This window comes from Martes martes (assembly GCF_963455335.1).
Source record: "Martes martes genome assembly, chromosome: 9".
Classification (NCBI taxonomy): Eukaryota; Metazoa; Chordata; class Mammalia; order Carnivora; family Mustelidae; genus Martes; species Martes martes.
This window is the reverse complement of record NC_137896.1, coordinates 35,734,420-35,753,211: the sequence shown is the minus strand read 5'-3', so window position 1 is coordinate 35,753,211 and position 18,792 is coordinate 35,734,420.

The following is an 18,792-nucleotide window of genomic DNA, read 5'->3' as shown; positions in this document are numbered from 1 at the left end:
TGGTGGTTGCTGCTGAAAACTTCCCTGTTTCTGCAGGCAAGATTAGGCAGTTGTAACTACTTGATAGTGGCTCTGCTATGATAAAGACCATGTTTGCCATGGAGGTGTGTTTTTTCCCCTTGGAGTAATCCTGAACCAGAGTAGTATTCAGCTTCATATAACAAAGAAGGAATACATTTCAAGAGAACCAGAATTCTACTTTCAGGAAAGCAGAATTTATTCCCACTTTGCAGATGAGATATCTAAGATTTAGAAAATTGAGATATTTTGGTAATGTCCCTGATCAAATAAGTGATAAAAGATGATTCCTTAAATCTAGTATTATGCACACACACACACACACATACACAGACCATTCAACATGACTTTTATCAGTCAGAATAGGCTAAGTTATATTGCAGTAACAGATAACCCCAAATCCCAGTGACTTATATCAACAAAGGTTTTCCATTTCTTGCCCATGCTACCTCATCCATTCTGTAGACTGTAGGTTTTTTCTATGTGTGTTTATTCCCAGATGCAGGTTTATTGAGACACATCTGCTTAGATCATTGCTGGTTTTATTATAGAAGGAAAAAAAGTCATGGAAAGTCATTTATTACCTCTTTAAGCATCTACTAGGAAAAAAGCACACATCGCTTCTGCCCATTTCATGACCAAAACATACATGACCAAGCCTGACATTAAAGAGCATGGAAAGTATCATCCATCCCAGAGATAAGCAACACAGTTTGGGAAATAACACAATCTTCCAACTTGTTTTTTGAAGTTTGGTCTGTAGACCAACCACTCAATATCACCTGCAATGTTATATGAAATGCATGTTCTCAGACCTTTCCCCAAACCTAACCAGAATCTGCATTTTAACAGGATGTCTAGGTAGTTTATATGCCATTGGAGAAGCACTGGTTTAACATACTGCTCAAATGTTACTGTTATGTATCCCAAAACTTGAACACTTCTTGTTTTGCTAATATTTTTTTATAGTTTTTTTTTTTTTGTTATGTGTATCACCGTATAGTACATCATTAGTTTTTGATGTAGAGTTCCATGATTCATTATTTGCATATAACACCCAGTGCTCATTGCAACATATGCTCTCCTTAATACCCATCTCTGGGCTACCTCATCCCTCCATGCCCCCCCCTCCCAAACCCTCAGTTTGTTTCCTGGTGTCCATAGTCTCTCATGGTTCATCTCCCCCTTGGATCCCCCCACTTCAGTTTTCCCTTCCTTCCCCTAATGTCCTCCATGCTATTCCTTATGTTCCACTTATGAGTGAAACCATATAATTGCCTTTTTCTGCTTGACTTATTTCACTTAGCATAATCCCCTCCAGCTCCATCCATGTCAATGCAAATGTTGGACATTCATCCTTTTGATGGCTGAGTACTATTCCATTGTATAAATGAACCAAATCTTCTTCATTCATTTGTCTGTTAAAGGGCATCTCGACTCCTTCCACAGTTTGGCTATTGTGGACATTGCTTCCGTGAACATTGGGGTACATGTGTCTCTTCTTTTCACTACATCTGTATCTTTGTAGTAACTACCCAGTAGTGCAATTCCTGGGTCATAGGGTAACTCTATTTTTAACTTTCTGAGGACCTCCACATGGTTTTCAAAAGCAGCTGTAACAACTTGCATTCCCACCAAAAGTGTAAGAGGGTTCCTATTTCTCCACATCCTCCCCAACATTTGTTGTTTCTTGCTTTGTTAATTTTTGTCATTCTAACTAATGTAAGGTGGTATCTCAATGTGGTTTTGATTTGAATTTCCCTGATGGCTAATGATGATGAACATTTTCTCATGTGTCTTAGCCATTTGTATGTCTTCTTTGGAGAAGTGTCTGTTCATGTCATCTGCCCATTTTTTGACTTGATTATTTGGTTTTTGGGTGTTGAGTTTGAGAAGTTCTTTATAGGTCTGGATACCAGCCCTTTATCTGTAGTATCATTTGCAGATATCTTCTGCCATTCTGTGGGTTGCCTCTTTGTTTTGTTGACTGTTCCCTTTGTTGTGCAGAAGCTTTTTCTCTTGATGAAGTCCCAAAAGTTCATTTTCACTTTTGTTTCCCTTGCCTTTGGAGATGTGTCTTGAAAGAAGTAGCTGTGGTTAATGTGGAAGAGGTTACTGCCTATGTTCTCCTCTAGGATTTTTTTAAAAAGATTTTATTTATTTATTTGACAGAGAGAGATCACAAGTAGGCAGAGAGGCAGGCAGGGGGTGGAGGGGCAAGCAGGCTCCCTGCTGAGAAGAGAGCCCGATGTGAGGCTTGATCCCAGGACCCTGGGATCATGATCTGAGCTGAAGGCAGAGGCTTTAACCCACTGAACCACCCAGGTGCCCCTCTCCTCTAGGATTTTGATGGATTCCTTTTTTTTTTTTTTTTGCCTTTTCCAGTTCAATTTTATTATTTGGAGAACTTTTATTTCTTTATTATGTTTGTCACCATACAGTACATCATTAGTTTTTGATGTAGTGTTCCATGATTCAATGTTTGCATATAACACCCAGTGCTCCATGCAATACGACTATCTCATATGGAGGTCTTTCATCCATTTTGAGTTTATCTTTATGGTGTAAAAGAATGGTCGAGTTTCATTCTTCTGTTTATAGCTGTCCAATTTTCCCAGCACCATTTATTGAAGAGATGGCTAATTTCTTACTCTACCTCCTTTTGTAATATTTTTCATGAATTGAAAGAAAGACTGATATGCAGAACAAGATCCCCAGCTTCATCTGTAAACTTACTTTGAGCCCTTGATTTAAAGTTCAGGACAGATACAAATGTTCTTTTCCTTCAGTATTAGCTGAAAAGTAAAGGACTCAAGGTGCCTAAAGTAGCCACTCAGATCTATCACTTGAGTGGTAAACTCCAAGCTTTACAAACTCCATGGGTTATGCCCTGTGTGGTTTTTACTAGAGACATTTTGCTAGGTCTCTGTTTTTTTTCAGCAACAATGTACAAACTCTAAAGTGACTGCTGCTCTAATACCAATGACGTGCAAAGAAAAAAAAAATAAAAGGACATTCTAAGTCATAAATCTCCATACCTATGTTCCATTCTTTTGCTATACCAAAATACTTGGAAAAGCAAAAGCCAAATCTATAGATTTGGGTAATTCTCTGAAAATATACATATAGCTATGGGCAAGAACTGGATGAAATATTGGTATGGTATGGTATGAAATGGTATGAAATAACATATTATACTGAGCGAAAGTCCTGGAGAAGAGGAAGAACTCTTGTAAACATTAATTTCTAATACTTACAGGCCCATAGAAGACAAGAAATAAGTTCAGGACATCCTCAGGCTTTCATTTTATTTGAGTTGATGGTGGAAAGGCTTCAGGAAAAGAAGAAAGAATATGGTTTAAAAAAAAATAAAAAGAGTGCTATGATGAGTGCTGTGAAATGTGTAAACTTGGCAATTCACAGACCTGTACCCCTGGGGATAAAAATACATTATATGTTTATTAAAATTAATTAATTAATTAATTTAAAAAATAAATAAAAAGAAAGAGTATGATTTTGGTGTCCAGAAAAGAAGAATTTTGGCCTTGAATATACCTTTGGCTAGCCATATGACCATGAACAAACAATTCACTTTTTTGGACCGAAGACTGCACAAACCTATGTGTCCCACAAGATTAAGTTACTGGTATAAATCTAGTGAATTTCAAGAATTCCTCATTTTCTGTCAGTTTTTTTCAGTTTGGCTTGTGTGTAAGATTTCCTTAAGAAAATACAGCTTGACAGAAAAGAAACAGGATTTCCATGGTACTTTCTCATTGTAATCCTCTAAGAATCCATCCTTTCCTATCAGCACAAAGGGCATTGTGGTGATGGTTGAGATGAGGAAGTTTCATCTGCTGTACTTACTGGGAGAAAATGTAAATTAGCTTAATAAACAAGGTATTGTCCTATTTCCATAAGATTCATTTTTTACAGATACTGAGCTTCCACAGAGGGTGAGAATAGTCAGAGAATCAAGTATTTATGTAAATAACATGAATGGTGTTTAATGCATGGACTTTAGGCTGAGTCTTGGCCCTGGTATGTACTAAACAGTGACAGACTAATTCCATCATATTTTTATTAGCAATCTAATTTCAAATACAGTATGGACATATTTGAGTCTAACTTTTGTAAAATCCCTGTGAAGACTAAATGAAGTACTATATACCAATCACTTAATAAAGTTCCTGGAACATGCTATATTGTCAGTAAATTCTGTTAGGATTAGTATTGTCACAATAATAATAAAATTATAACCTTGCTTGAAGTTTAGTTACTGTATGTTAAAGGTTGAATTCTGTCTCCCACTACAAAAAGATACATTGATACCCTAACCTCTAATATCTCAAAATGTGGACTTTGTGAGAGATAAGATCTCTACAGATGTAATTTGGTGAGATGAAGTCATAATGGAATGTGGTGAGACCCTATTCCAGTATGACTGGTGCTCGTATAAGTAGACAGACAAGTGAAGAGACAGAGACATAGAGAGATGGTCATGTGATACAGAGATTGAAGTTATGCAGGAGCAAACCAACGAATATCAAAGATTTCCAGCAAACCACCAAAAACTAGGAAGAGGTGAGAAAAGATTCCCCTTCAGGTTTCAAAGGGATCCTGGTGCTGGTCCAGTTGATGACTTGACTCTGGACTTCTAACCTCCAGAAATGTGAAAGAATATATTTCTCTTGTTTTAGCCACCCAGTGTGTGGTACTTTGTGAGGTTACCCCTAGGGAACTATTATATTGTATTGACCAAGTGCCTTAACTCTTGTGAGTCCTAGTTGTCATTTGCATGCATATACACACACAAACACATACATACATGTATATGTACACACATATGTATGATGAATAATAACATTTTCCAATGAAAGAAGGTTTATAAAGGGGCTTTGAAAAACACGAAATACTATAAAGATTAAATTATATGTCTAATTATCAGTATTTAGTCCATATTAGTCACCCATGGATAACTTACATAGAGGAAGGAAGAAGAAATGGATACAGTTAGTCTCTAAGACTATATGACTAAGCCTTGAAATGATTATGGATTTCATGCTTTTGGTAGACTATTATAGTAGTCTACCCCCAATGAATCATGCCTTCCTGAGTCCATGCCCTTGTGTAGTCCCTTCCCCTTTTGACTCTGGGATTCCCCAGGTGATGTGTTTTGGCCAAGGGACTGCAGCAAACTTGATGGAGGGTGATGTTTGCAACTGAGGCTTCTGGTCTTAGAATGCTGCTGTCATGGGAAGAAGCCCAAATTGACTACTAAAGATGCATAGCCTAGAAAACAGCCAGCCCCAAACCCCAGACCTGGGATTTGAGTGAGTGAGGCCATCTTAGACTATGCAACCCAGTTGACCTGCCAGCCAAGTGCAGCCATAAGAGTGACTCCCACTGAGACCAGCAAACGAAGTGCCCAGCAGAACCCAGCCCTAATTGCTGACCTACAGAACCCTAAACAAAATGGTTTTTGTTTTAAGCCATTGAGTTTTGGTATGGTCTGCTATGCAGCAATTGATCAATGATACACAGGGAGAAAAAAAAAGATATAAAATTCAAGTACATACCCTTCAACCTTCAGAGCACTGTTAAATTTATGCTGAGTGCCTAGGATTTTTCTTCTGTTTCCAAGTGGGTAAAGGACCTAAGCCAAGTTGCAGCAGCTCCCTCTAACCCTATACTTTGAAGCATTTTTATCAGTATCTTGTCAAATGCTTTTTCTGCCTCAATTGAGAGGGCCATGTGATTCTTCTCTCTTCTCTTATTGGTTTGTTCTATCACATTGATTGGTTTGCAAATGTTGAACCACCCTTGCATCCCATGGATAAATCCCACCTGGTCATGGCAGATAATCTTTTTAATGTACTATTGGATCCTGTTAGCTAGGATCTTGTTAAGAATCTTGGCATCCATATTAATCAGGGATATTGGTTTGAAATTCTCCTTTTGGTGGGGCCTTTGCCTGGTTTGGGGATCAGGGTAATGCTGGCTTCATAAAGAGAGTCTGGAAGTTTTCCTTCTGTTTCTATTTTTGAGTTTTTCAATTCAAATTTTTGTTTCAATTCAAATTCAAGTTTCGATTTTTGAAAAAGCTTCAGGAGAATAGTTATTATTTCTTTTTTGAATGTTTGGTAGAATTCCCCAGGAAATCCATCAGGTCCTGGGGGTCTTGTTTTTTGGGAGGTTTTTGATCACTGCTTCAATCTTGTTACTAGATATTGGTCTATTCAGGTTGTCAATTTCCTCCTGTTTCAGTCTTGGAAGTTTATAGGCTTCCAGGAATGCATCCATTTCTTCTAGGTTGCTGAACTTATTGGCATATAACTGTTGATAATTTCTGATGATTGTTTCTATTTCCTTGGCATTTGTTGTGATCTCTATCCTTTCATTCATAATTTTATTAATTTGGGTCCTCTCTCTTTTCTTTTGGATTAGTTTGGCCAGTGGTTTATGGATCTTATTGATTCTTTCAAAGAACCAGCTTCTAGTTTTGTTGATGTGTTCTACTGTATCTCTAGTTTCTATCTCATTGATCTCTGCTCTGATCTTGATTATTTTCCTTCTTGTGCATGGGGTTGGTTTTCCAGTTCTTTAAGGTATAAAGAGAGCTGGTGTATTCTGGATTTTTCAGTTTTTTTGAGTGAGGCTTGGATGGCTATGTATTTCCCCCTTAGGACCGCCTTTGCTGTATTCCATAGGTTTGGGACCGATGTGTCTTCATTCTCATTGGTTTCCATGAATTGTTTAAGTTCTTCTTTGATTCCCTACCTCTAGAGTAGCACAAAGTGGGCATGTGCCAAATTCAGTGATTCCTACTTTCCTTATTCTTGCAATGGGCTTATAAAATATTCATTGTTCATAAAATATTTATATGCTTTGTTCTACTTGATACCCACAATATCTCAATAAAGCTAAATGTCCACTTTCCTCCTTTATGATGAAAATAAAAAGAGACCGAAGAGAACTCCGGTGACTTGACCAAGAGAATAGAGTCAACAATGTTGAAAGAAATTCAGATTTTTAAAATACTTTTCCCCAGTACCTGTTTCATTTCTACCCAGTTAACCTATTTGATGAATCCTTACTGAGGTTGAGAAAGGGAAAAATAGAAATTAATTGATCTACTGATGGGTTACAGGTATGAAGGCCAACCCCAAACAGTAACAAGAAGATTGTAAGTCATGTTATATACTTTATTCAATCCTTAATCATGTGAGTATTTCCCAGTTAGCATTTACAAATTGCTTCCTTGATTTCCCTCATGTTTTAAAGCCAAACAATGTGGATAACCCGCTGAAAATGGGAACTCAAATTTACTTACATAAGGACGTCCTTTCCTCCTTGATGATCTCAACTTTGAAATCCAATTTTATAGAAAAGAAAGAACAGTTGGAAAATAAAGTCATGTCCTCACTTTCAGAGAGGTTGGAAGTCACTTTTGGAGGTTCTAAAATATGATGAGCTTTATACACTGAATGGTTAAACTGGTATTTGAATATCTCTGAAATGTCCTTCTTAATGTGTATACTACATACTTTCACCTTTTGCAGCATAAACATGCTAAAGTGGGTGTCAGTGGCTGTAACTAGTCACCATTTCTGAGCCTCGGTGATTTCGTATGTGAAGTGAATATTAACTACCACCATGTCATCCAGTAGCCACATGTGTAACATATCCGTAGAGTACCTTTCTTACAGAAAGCTCTCAATAAAGAGTGGTTGCTTTCATTATGACCACCCACATTGTAAGGTAGATGCAACAGATACTAAATTTCTCATCTGTCCATAATCTGAGAAGAGTTAATATATCTATTTAGTCTTGCACAGGAAATTAGTGTCTGAGTCAGAGTTGGAGCCCCAGTCTCATCATCTGTCTACCACATTCCTGCCAAATCACATGGTAATAGTCATGTAATGGTAAAAGACAAAAATGTCTTAATTAATGCAGCATTCATGTATCTAATATTTATGGAGTGTCTCCATTCTGAAAAGTATCCTCCTAGGCACTATGAAAGCTATACAGATAGCCTTGCATGGCCTTTAGAGACAGCAAGACTGGACAGTGAGCCCTCCCTCTCCTCAGCTCTCTGAATTTGAAAAAAACAAATTAACCTTCTCAAGGTGTGATTTCCTCATATTTAAAATAGTAATTATATTTATTTCTCATCACAACTCTCTGCAGCAGAATAATTCAAAGTGTGTGAAGTCATAGCAAGATTCATCAATCGTATTTGCTAATAGTATCTTATGCTTGCTATTTATCCAGATCTCGAAAAAGCTTATAATCTGGTAGGGGATATAGAACATTAACATTAAATATATAATAAGGAAAAAAGAAATGAGTGCCTATGGACAGAACAGATTAAGTATTGTGGGGTGGGAAAGGGTGGACATATTACTTCTAGCTGTGGAATCTGACAAGGTTTTTTGGAAGAAATATTATTTGACCTGGGCCCTAAAATACAGATGGATTTGGTGCATGTAGAGACTTTTAATGGACTGTTTTCATAAAGTTATGTTTCATATTGGGCATAGGTGGGTTCTTCAAGATATCTATGTAATATTTTTGGTCAAAAAATATTTGCACATGGGTGAACGGAAACATCAGGAAGCAAAGAAATTCTTCATGGTTATGGAAACCAAATCTCAGTTGTCCTCTTGTGTTCTGTTTTCGGATCCAATTTCTTCACTGAGCATTGGCCCCAGAGAAGTATCTGTTGACACAAAGAGTAATTCAATACTACGTTTCCCTATTAGAGTATTGTAGAATCTTGAAAGATTATAAAATGAGATATATGTTTAGAATCAGGTTCTGCCATCTATCATTTTGGAAGCAAGCATGCTGTAAGTAAGGAGTGATTTTCCTGAGTGGCCAATGTAATTACTTTTGTTCCAGAAGCCAGCAGGGTGTGACCTGGAACCCCCTTCACATTTCAGCTAAACCCCTGCTAACAAGTGAAACTAAATTGCTTCTCTCCCCTCTCTGCATCTGGGTCCATTTGTGCAGGCCAAATAGATTAGCCTCTTATATCTTGAAACAGATGTTTGCTGTTGGAATTGTCATATGTGTACAACATGTTCCACAAGTTGGTGGGGATATTCTGGGCTACAGGGTGTGTAGAGACATCATTCTGGGTGGGGTTTTCCAAACTGTGTGGGTGAGAGTGTTGCTGGCAAGGCTTCGCTCTCCCTGGCACTTTCCTCAGTAGGAGAGCTACGTGGAGGAAAAGTGCCAGGTGCCTCCATGAGAAGGGTGAATGTGTTTAGAGCCTAATGTGTATATGTATAGTTACGATCTGGTCAAGAAAACCAAAGACACACCAGCTGTTTAACAAAAAGTATTTAACATAGGCGATGTAGTGGGCAGGGAAAGGCAAAACTGGAAAACTAATAGCAGAAAGTAATTGCAAGAAGAACTATCACCCCTGGGGTTAAGGGAGGAAAGAGAAGACATTGGCATTATTAAAATGGAGAAAATTTGGGGGGAAAAAAAAAAGGCCTGCATCCGTGAAACCCAGACTTCTAAGATGAAGATGTTTCCTAACTGAAGCTGATACCCCAGGAACACAAGTGAGTGACCCTGCAGAGCTGGTACTCAGGGATGTGACTGGCTGGTACTGGAATCTGGAAGGGGTTGCAGTGAGCTTTTCCTGAGAGTTCAAGGAAAATGAAAACTTCAGCCAACTGGCTATCTTGAATTTGCATGCCTAGGCCCCACTCTGGACCCACTGACTCAAAATCTTAGAGTGAGCCTGTATATTTTTTAACAATCTTTTCAACTGCTAATTGACATTATCAACACAGGTGGGACTACTGTACCCTTACCTTCTTTCCCAAAGCATTTTAAAATGTTTTCAACTTATTTAATATGTCTATGAATTGTCTTTGGCTGTCCTGACCTTTCCAGCAATGGGTGGAACGGATACATGAGCCTGTCACCAGCCATAACTTTCTCAGTGACCATCAGATTGTAGCTAGATCTGTCTGGGTCATACTGCCAACACTTTATTCCCCATGCTTATGTTATCCTGGTGAATTAGCCACAGGATAATTAATTAGTCGTTCACTTAGTGCTTATTTTATGCCAAAAAAATATGCTGGGAGCAAACATCCACCTTAAATAAAAACTAACATAATCTTGGTCCCTATGTAGCTTTCATCTACTAGGAGTGAGGCATTTACAAATACACACATTAATCAATATGTGGTGGCAAATTTAGGTAGATTTTTCTGAGGAAGCAGAAGAATAGAATGTTATAAAGGTGTATGATGGTAGATTGGTTGCAAAAATGGCCCTAATTTACTGTACCCATATAACCTGCATCATGACTTTGGAGTTCCTCCCAATAAGAAGTGAAGTCTATTTTCTCACCTCTTTGAATCTGAGCTGGCCTCTGTGATTTGCTTTATTTTTTTTTTTTTTGAAGATTTTATTTATTTATTTGACTGGCAGAGATCACAAGTAGGCAGAGAGGCAGGCAGAGATAGAGGGGGAAGGAGGCTCCCCGCTGAGCAGAGAGCCTGATGCAGGGCTCTATCCCAGGACTCTGGGATCATGACCCGAGCCGAAGGCAGAGGCTTTAACCCACTGAGCCACCCAGGTGCCCCTGTGATTTGCTTTAGCCAATAGAATGCTGTGGAAGTGGCACTATATCTGTTCCAAGATTAGGTAATACCTGTTAGTATCATGGGAATAAGCTCAAGCTGTTGTGCTGAGGATAGCTGACCAGGTGAGCTGGGATGATCTGTCTCATATGAGTGAGACCTCATGGAGCAGAGATGGGCTATTCCAGCTGAAGCCATTCCACCCAGGGCCCCTGAGCAGCTGACCACAAATGCATAAACGTATAGCTGATGCTGGAAAAGCTGCCCAGTTGAGCCCAAATCAGCAACCTGATGCATCCTGAGCAAAGAAACTGTTTATTGTTTTTAAGCCATTAGGTTTTAGAGTGGTTTTTTTTTGTTGTTTGTTTTGTTTGTTTTTGTTTTTGTTTTTGTTGTTGTTAAGTACAACAGAAGGAATTGATAGAAGTAATCAAAGTAGGGAAAAATCTGTGCTACAGAATTAAGTATACTTCTGAATTATCTGATTCTGATTCTATATGGGGAGCTTCTGGGCCTCTCTTTGCTTTAAGCTGTTTTACAACTCTCTGCTGTAAAGAACTGATGTCAGTGCAAATGTTTCTTGTCTGTGGACATGCAAATAAATTGTATTTGTGGAGGAACGTCCCTCTTCCCTATGGAAAAGCCAGTTTTAAGCCCATTGCAACTTCATTTCAGTATTCTTAATCTAAAGATGCTTGTTTTCATTTGCACACTGTCTTAATTACAACTTATTATATAATTTATATAGCATATATGTTTATAATTTACATAGCATAAAGTTCAGCCATTTCAACTCAGTGACTATAAACTCAGTGTTTTTAATACGTTTATACAGTTGTGTAATCATCATCAAAATCTAATTTTAGAACATTTTCATCATCTTAAAAATAAGCCTTGTACCATATAGCCGTCATTTGCTGACAACCCTCCTGTCCTCCCACCCTCCCAGGGCATTGGTGAACATTAATCTACTTTCTCTCTCTACAGATGTACTTATTCTAGACAATTTATATAAAGGAAATCACACAGTGTATGTTTTTTTTCTGTCTTCCTGAATTTAGGATAATATTTCTGAGATTTATCCATGTTGTAACATGTAGAAATACTTAGTTACTTTTTATGGACAAATAATATTCCATTATATGGGTAATACCAGAACTTGTTTATCCATTTATCAATTAATGGACATTTGGGTTATTTCTACTTTCTGGCTATTATGAATGAATGAACACAATTCATAGTATGAGTGAACACAATTTTATGCGGACATATGTTCTCATTTCTCTTGGATATAGACTTAGGAGTAGAATTGCTAGGCCAAATGGTAACTGTATATTGCATTTGAAAGAACTGCCAAACTGTTTTCCAAGATACCTGCACCATTTTACATTCCCAGCAGTGTATGTGGTGGGTTCCAGTTTCCCACATCCATGCTAACACTTGCAGTTGTCTGTCTTTTTTATTACAGCCAACCTGGATGAAGTAGTATCTCATTCTGGTTTTGATTTGCATTTTACCAATGTCTAATGATATTGAACATCCTTCATGTGCTTATTAGTTATTTGTATATCTTCTTAGGAGAACTGGATATTAAATTCTTTGCACATTTTATGGTTGGATTATTTATCCTTTTATTATTTAGTTTAAAAGTTATGTATATATTGAGGTTGCAAGTCCCAAATCAGATATGTGATTTGCAATGACTTTCTCACAGACTAATAGACTGCCTTTTCATTTCTTGATTGTGGATTCTAAAGCACAATAGTTTTCAATTTTGTTGAAACCCAATTTCTTTTTTCCTTTGTCAGCTGTGCTTTTGGTATCACGTAAGAAACCATTGGTTAATCTAAGTTCACAAAGATGTGTTATTCTAATAGTTTTAGCTTACACTTAAGTGTACAATCCACTTGAGATATTTTTGTGTATCATGTGAAATAACGGTCCAGATTCCTTCTTTTGTATGTAAATATCCATTTGTCCCAGCACTTTTTTCAGAAGACTGTTCTTTCCTTCTTGAGCTGTCGGCCATTTTGCTAACAATTGACTATAAATGTTAGAGTTTATTTCTGGATTCTCAGTTCTATCCCATTGATACATGTGTTTATCCTCATGCTAGTCTTGATTCCACATTGTCTTGATTTCTATAGCTTTGTAGTAAGATTTGAAACTGGAAAGTACGTCCTTCAATTTTCTTTTTTCTTTTTCAAGATTGTTTTAACTATTTTAGGCCTCTTGCATTTCCATATGAATTTTAGGATCAGTTTGTTAATTTTAGCAAAAGCACCAGCTGAGATTGTGATAGGGATTGTGTTGAATCTGTAAATCATTAAGAAGGTTGGACCAAATTGTGAGATCTGCCTGTTTCCATAATTTAAAATGAGTTAAATGCAGTCTTTACATGTGTTCATTTTAAATGTTTATGAAAGTTATATTTTTATATTTTCTTAAAAAATATTTTTAATAGCAGATACTGAATTATGGAGTATCAAAGGGCTCAGCTCTAGCTTTTCAGCATTCCTTACTCTACACTTTTTATCCTAAGCAATGTAATTCACACCCACAGCTTCAATTAGCCTCAGTCTACACATTAGTGCCTCCCAGATTTTTTTCTTCTTTAAAACCTCATTGTTTTAAAACCAGACATATGCTCTTTAATTTTATTTGCCTACTCAACATCTCCATTTAGATATCTCAAAAGTGCTTCTAACTCAACAGGATTGAGCTTTACCTCATTCCTTTACCTCCCTGACCTAGATCCTGTTCTACCATTGATTGCTATGTCATTAAGAGTGTACCTGGGTGGCTCAGTGGGTTAAAGCCTCTGCCTTTGGCTCAGGTCATGGTCTCAGTGTCCTGGGATCAAGCCCCGCTTCGGGCTCTCTGCTTGGCAGGGAGCCTGCTTCCCTTCCTCTCTCTCTGCCTGCCTCTCTGCCTCCTTGTGATCTCTGTCTGTAAAAAATAAATAAATAAAAATTAAAAAAAAAAAAAAAGAGTGAACATCTTCCATCAGGTTGCACAAGCCAGATTCCTGAGAATCACAGTTTAGCTCCTCTCCTTTCAGCTTCCTTTCCTACCAGATTTGCCTTAGACGTGTTCCCACACCCAGTCCAGCCCTCTCCATTGCTACTGATAACCTTCCCAAAGAAGCTACCATTATGTCTTTCTTAGACTACTGAAATAGTTTTCTAACTGGTTTTCTTACATCTACTGTGTCCACATTTTCTCTGTTTTCTTCACCGTAGGCATATTTCAAAAATCAGGTCTGATCCTGTCAGCATGCTGAAAATTACAATGCTTCTTGTATCTCTGGCATCTTGTATCTCTTGAATACAGGTCCAGCTCTTCCATATGGTACAGGGCCATGTGTGGCTTGGCTCTTGCTTACTTTGCTACCCTCTCTTATACCACTCTTCCCTTCTACCAACTACCTGAATTTTCATTCATTTCATTGGATATACAATTGTCCCTTTTACTGCTTCCTTCCCTCTACTAGAATGATAGATTATCCAACTTTCTATCTATTTAATTTCTATGTGTCTTTTAGAATTTGGTAATTTTTACAAAGAAGAAGAAGAAGAAGAAGAAGAAGAAGAGGAGGAGGAGGAAGTGGAGGAGGAGGAAGAAGAAGAAGAAAAAGATTATTTGATTCTCCAGCCAGGCAAATGTTTGTGATATTTTTGTATACGCGTGATATGTTTTTATAGGACAATGTCACTTTCCTTAGGGTATCCCCTAACATTTATACCACTTATTTAAATGAGTATTTGAGTGTTACACATCTTCTTACTAAAGTCTTTATTAAATCAGAGACCCAACCCAATCTATTTTAACACTGTGTGATGGTCAGGCATCATTCTCATGCAAATAAGACAGGAAACCAACCTATGTTTGAAAGAAAGAAGGAGGGATGCCTGGGTGGCTCCTTGGTTAAATGTCTCTGACTCTTGGTTTCAGCTCAGGTGATGATCTCAGTGTCCTGACATTGAGCCCTGTGTCAGGCTCCCTGCTCAATGGGTTGTCTGCTTGAGATTCTTTGTCTCCCTCTCCTGCTCCCCCTGCCCATACTCTCTCTTCTTGAAAATAAAATAAATAAATATTTAAAAAAAATAAAGGAGGAGAAGAGGAGAGAAGGGAGAGAAAGAAAAAGGAAGGGAGGAGAGGGGAGGAAAAAAGAAATTTTTTTGAGTAATGTAACTGAAAAGCTTAGAGGTTCAAGTCTCAGTTCCAATTAAGTCAAGAGTCAGGTACACTAATGGTGTTTTCTCCTTATCTCTTTGCTCAGCTTTCTTCAAGAAGCACTTCGTTTTCAGAAAATTTCCTGCCATGTTTCAGAAGGATGCCTAGCAACAGTCCAGGCTTAAGTTCTACCGCCTATTCTAATAGAAAACATTTTCTTTTGCTAATAGTTCCAGGGAAAGCTCTCAGTCTGATCTCAGGGACTTGAATTGGATCACATCCACTCCTGAACAGATTACTGTGACCAGGGATGCTCGATTCCTTCCAGAGCCAAAGGATGGGATTAAGCTTACTCCAACCATACGAGGAAGACTTTAGGAAAGGGTACCCCTCAAAGGAAGGAGAGAAAGAAGAAAGGAAATAAATGCTGAATAGAAAAAGCATCAGAAACTCTTTAACACATAGTGTTTGGCATATAACTCTTGGCCCAATAAATACCAACCGAATGAATGAAGTAAGTCAGGCACAGTTGATATGAAGCAAGTGATGAAATAGGATGGTTGGAGCAGCTTGGTTGAATGAATGAATTTGGCCTTGAATCCCATTTCCATCATTTACTACGTGGGTAATGTATAATAGGCAAGTTACTTAAACGCCTTGATCTTCAGTTTTTTTCATCTATTGAACTATGATAATAATCCCTAACAACCAAGGATTTTGTAAGACAAATGTACTAAGAAACATAAAGTGCCTGTCAGTGTCCGTTCTTCCCTCTTCTTTGAAGTGGGGGCCAAAGTGTGGATCTGGAGCACTATTTTTCCAATTTTTCTAATGAATACTGAGCGTCTGCCAGTCATGCAGGGAAAGAAAAAAGAGAGAGAGAGAAAGGAGAGAGGGCTAAATTTAAGAAAAAAATGGAAATGATGGTTATGAGTCAGATGAGGTTGGCAGATATTCTGCAAGCCTCTTTTCTACACCAATCGATAGAGCCTTGAGCTGGTAATATCTTTCTATTCAATTCACACCTGGTTCTCAGGGAGCTGTAGCTCAGAGTTAGCACAGTGAACTTGGCTGTATTGTTCTATGCTATTTCCTCCTATCCGTGCCTGAAACCACACTTCAATCAATTGCTAATGTCAGTGTGGGAGTTATAATCCTGCTTTAGCACTGCTGCAAGTTACCACATCTCCGTGGGTCAGGGAAGGGAGTTTGTCTTAGGGAGTGTACCTGAAAGCCAGACAAAGCTTTCTGTTTTCTCCCAGACAGTGACCTATAGTGAGATCCAACCCAGTCAGTCTCATAAAATACCTTCCTTCTTGCCAGGGAAGGAGTTAACTCTACAGCTAGAATTCCTGCCAGTCTGTGAACTTCTGAAAATTAATGTACCCCCAGTTCTGTCTAACTTGTCTTTACAGACCAGGGGAGTCTTGCCTAGCATCAACAACCTATAAAGAGACAGAGCCAAAACCGAAATGACTTTTTTTCATTTTAAATGACTGAAAAGTCTTCGGGCTGTGTCAAGCATAGAATACTCCTCTTCCATGTTATCAGAGACATCACCACTATTTTCAACCATGAAAATAGTGGTATACTATAGAGCTCGGAGAAGAGACATCCATAGTGTCTGGAGACAGGACAAGCAATGACCTTCTGATTCCCAGTGACATGGCATTACCATCCCTGTGAGATATGTCACAGCGCCTCAGCCTAGTCAGTGTAGTATCATGGGCTTTTCAGTTAACTTCAGCTTTACCTCAGGTGATAGTCCTCTTCGTAAAAATGCACAATCCAGGGCGACCAGTCAGCGTTACTTAGAGAGTGCCGTACTGCAGGAACAGCTGCCACAAACTCATCTCTAATCCTGCCTTGATCATGGTTTTTTTAGCTCCTATACTCAATGTGACAAATATTGGTAAAACTGAGTGGCTTGTTGAAAATCATGATGAATACCAGAAATAGGCAAAATCAAAGGCTACAATATGTTTTAGAGACATTCCTAATCATACCTAAACAGTAAATTAGAATTCAGTTAGTGCAAATACCTCTTACACCAGTTCCTAAGTGATGCTATGTCTAACTATTGATTTTAGGGCATAGATGGTTACCTAAGCCCAATTCCAAAAGGAATGCTGTATCTACCTTAAGTGAATTGTCACGCAAGGAGTAATCAAGGCATTTACAAAGACAGCTGTAACATCATTAAGTTTGTAGTCAGTTTTTTTTTGTTAAATTAATGTCCATATGTTTGGTGAACTTGGGCTTGAGACCTGAGTTCATTAACATAACAGCGAAGTTGGGGGAAACTAACTCACTTACCTCACACTGTTTTTAGTGGTTGTGCCATGATCTACCCCAAAGAATCTAAAGTAGAGCATAATTAATTTAGTTTGGTTAATAACACATAATTTTTAAGAATTTTTATCTCTTGTCTTCATCAGATTGTATTAGCCATTCCTGAGTCTTAAAATATTACTTCAGAAGTATAGATGGCCTGGACATAGTAATTATTAGGATGACAATTATAATTTGATAGGCAATTGACATTTGTACAAAGCTGTGTAGATCACACATACACTTTATCACACACAGAAAGCAAGCTGATATCAGTTAATAATGGACATATTTATTCCCCCCTGCAGTGCACAGGGATCAAGTGTTAAAATGGCAGGATGTTGGTATCAGGTAGGGGAAGTGCAAGGATGAGCAAGGCCAAGTGTGCAGTGTTTTTTCAAGCTTCTGCTAGCGTCACATTTACTAACATCTCATTGGCCAGAGTAAGTCACATGGTTGAGTCACGAGTCAGAGTGAGATGGTTTTACAAAGTCCTGTTTGCTGGCCTGGGGGGATGCCAGAATAACCACAAAGCCATAGAAGGTAAGGCCCCAACATGGAGAGTCTGGGCCTTGAGTTAACGGGGGAAGGAGAGGCAGCCAGGAATGTCCCCCAAACTTCATCAGGTTGGGAAGCAAGCAAGAAGTAACCTGTTACTGTAGTGTAAGTCTCTGAGCTCTCTTTTTCAGGATTGTGGTTGATTGTTTATGAACCCCACCTAACCGGACCTATTTTGACATATAGAGAAATCCTAGCATTTCTCCCTTTACTTTCTCTTTTAGATGGCTTCATGGTATATTCTCTGGTGTCTAATTCTGTGTGTTTGTTTAGAGTTACACTTTTGGTCAATCCATATCTGTAGAAAAATCGTTAAGACTCACAATCAGAAAATGTGTGCTAGAGTTGTAGGTCTGCTACTTAATAAGCTACTGATGTAAGCTATTTAGCTTTTCTAAGAAATTTCTTCTTCTAAAAGTTTGAGGCAATAGCATCTACTTTGTGTAGTTGCCATGAGGCCATGAGAAGCATATGTGAAAAATACCTATGAATTTTTCTCTTAGACTACAAAGTGTGCAAATACAGATTGTTACTAGTATTTATTTTGGAGCCTGCCAAATCAGATGAGGAATAAACACTGTGTTGTTATAATTCTGGAGCTCCATCCCTTATATTTTCCCGATTCAAACTTACTGGACTTGAACAACAGTTTTGTATCCAAGATTCTGGGTTCTTTAGGTTCACAGACAGAAATTCCTGCACTAAGTGATCATCCCCTACAGGCAAAGTCCAAAGGTCTCCTCACTGGTGTTTACAGGTTCTTTCATATGGAGGCTACTTTTCTACCTAATCCCCAGCCACCTCACCACCGACTTCCTCTGCATTCCTGCGTCCGAACTTCCCTGGGTTCACAGGCCTGTGTCTCTGCACAGCTTCCCCTAGGACTGGAATCTTCCAACTTCCTTGCCAGGCCACCTGCACGTACCCATGCCAGGGAGGCAAGCCGCTCCCCAACACTGAAGTCTGGCTTTCAACCTTGTGTTTTTGGGAAAGCCTCCGCTGCCTCTCCTCCCGCCCTCCAGGCAGAGTTAGTCATTCTCTTCCTGAGCTGGAACAGGGCCTTATACATTCTTCTTATAATACTTCATTTATT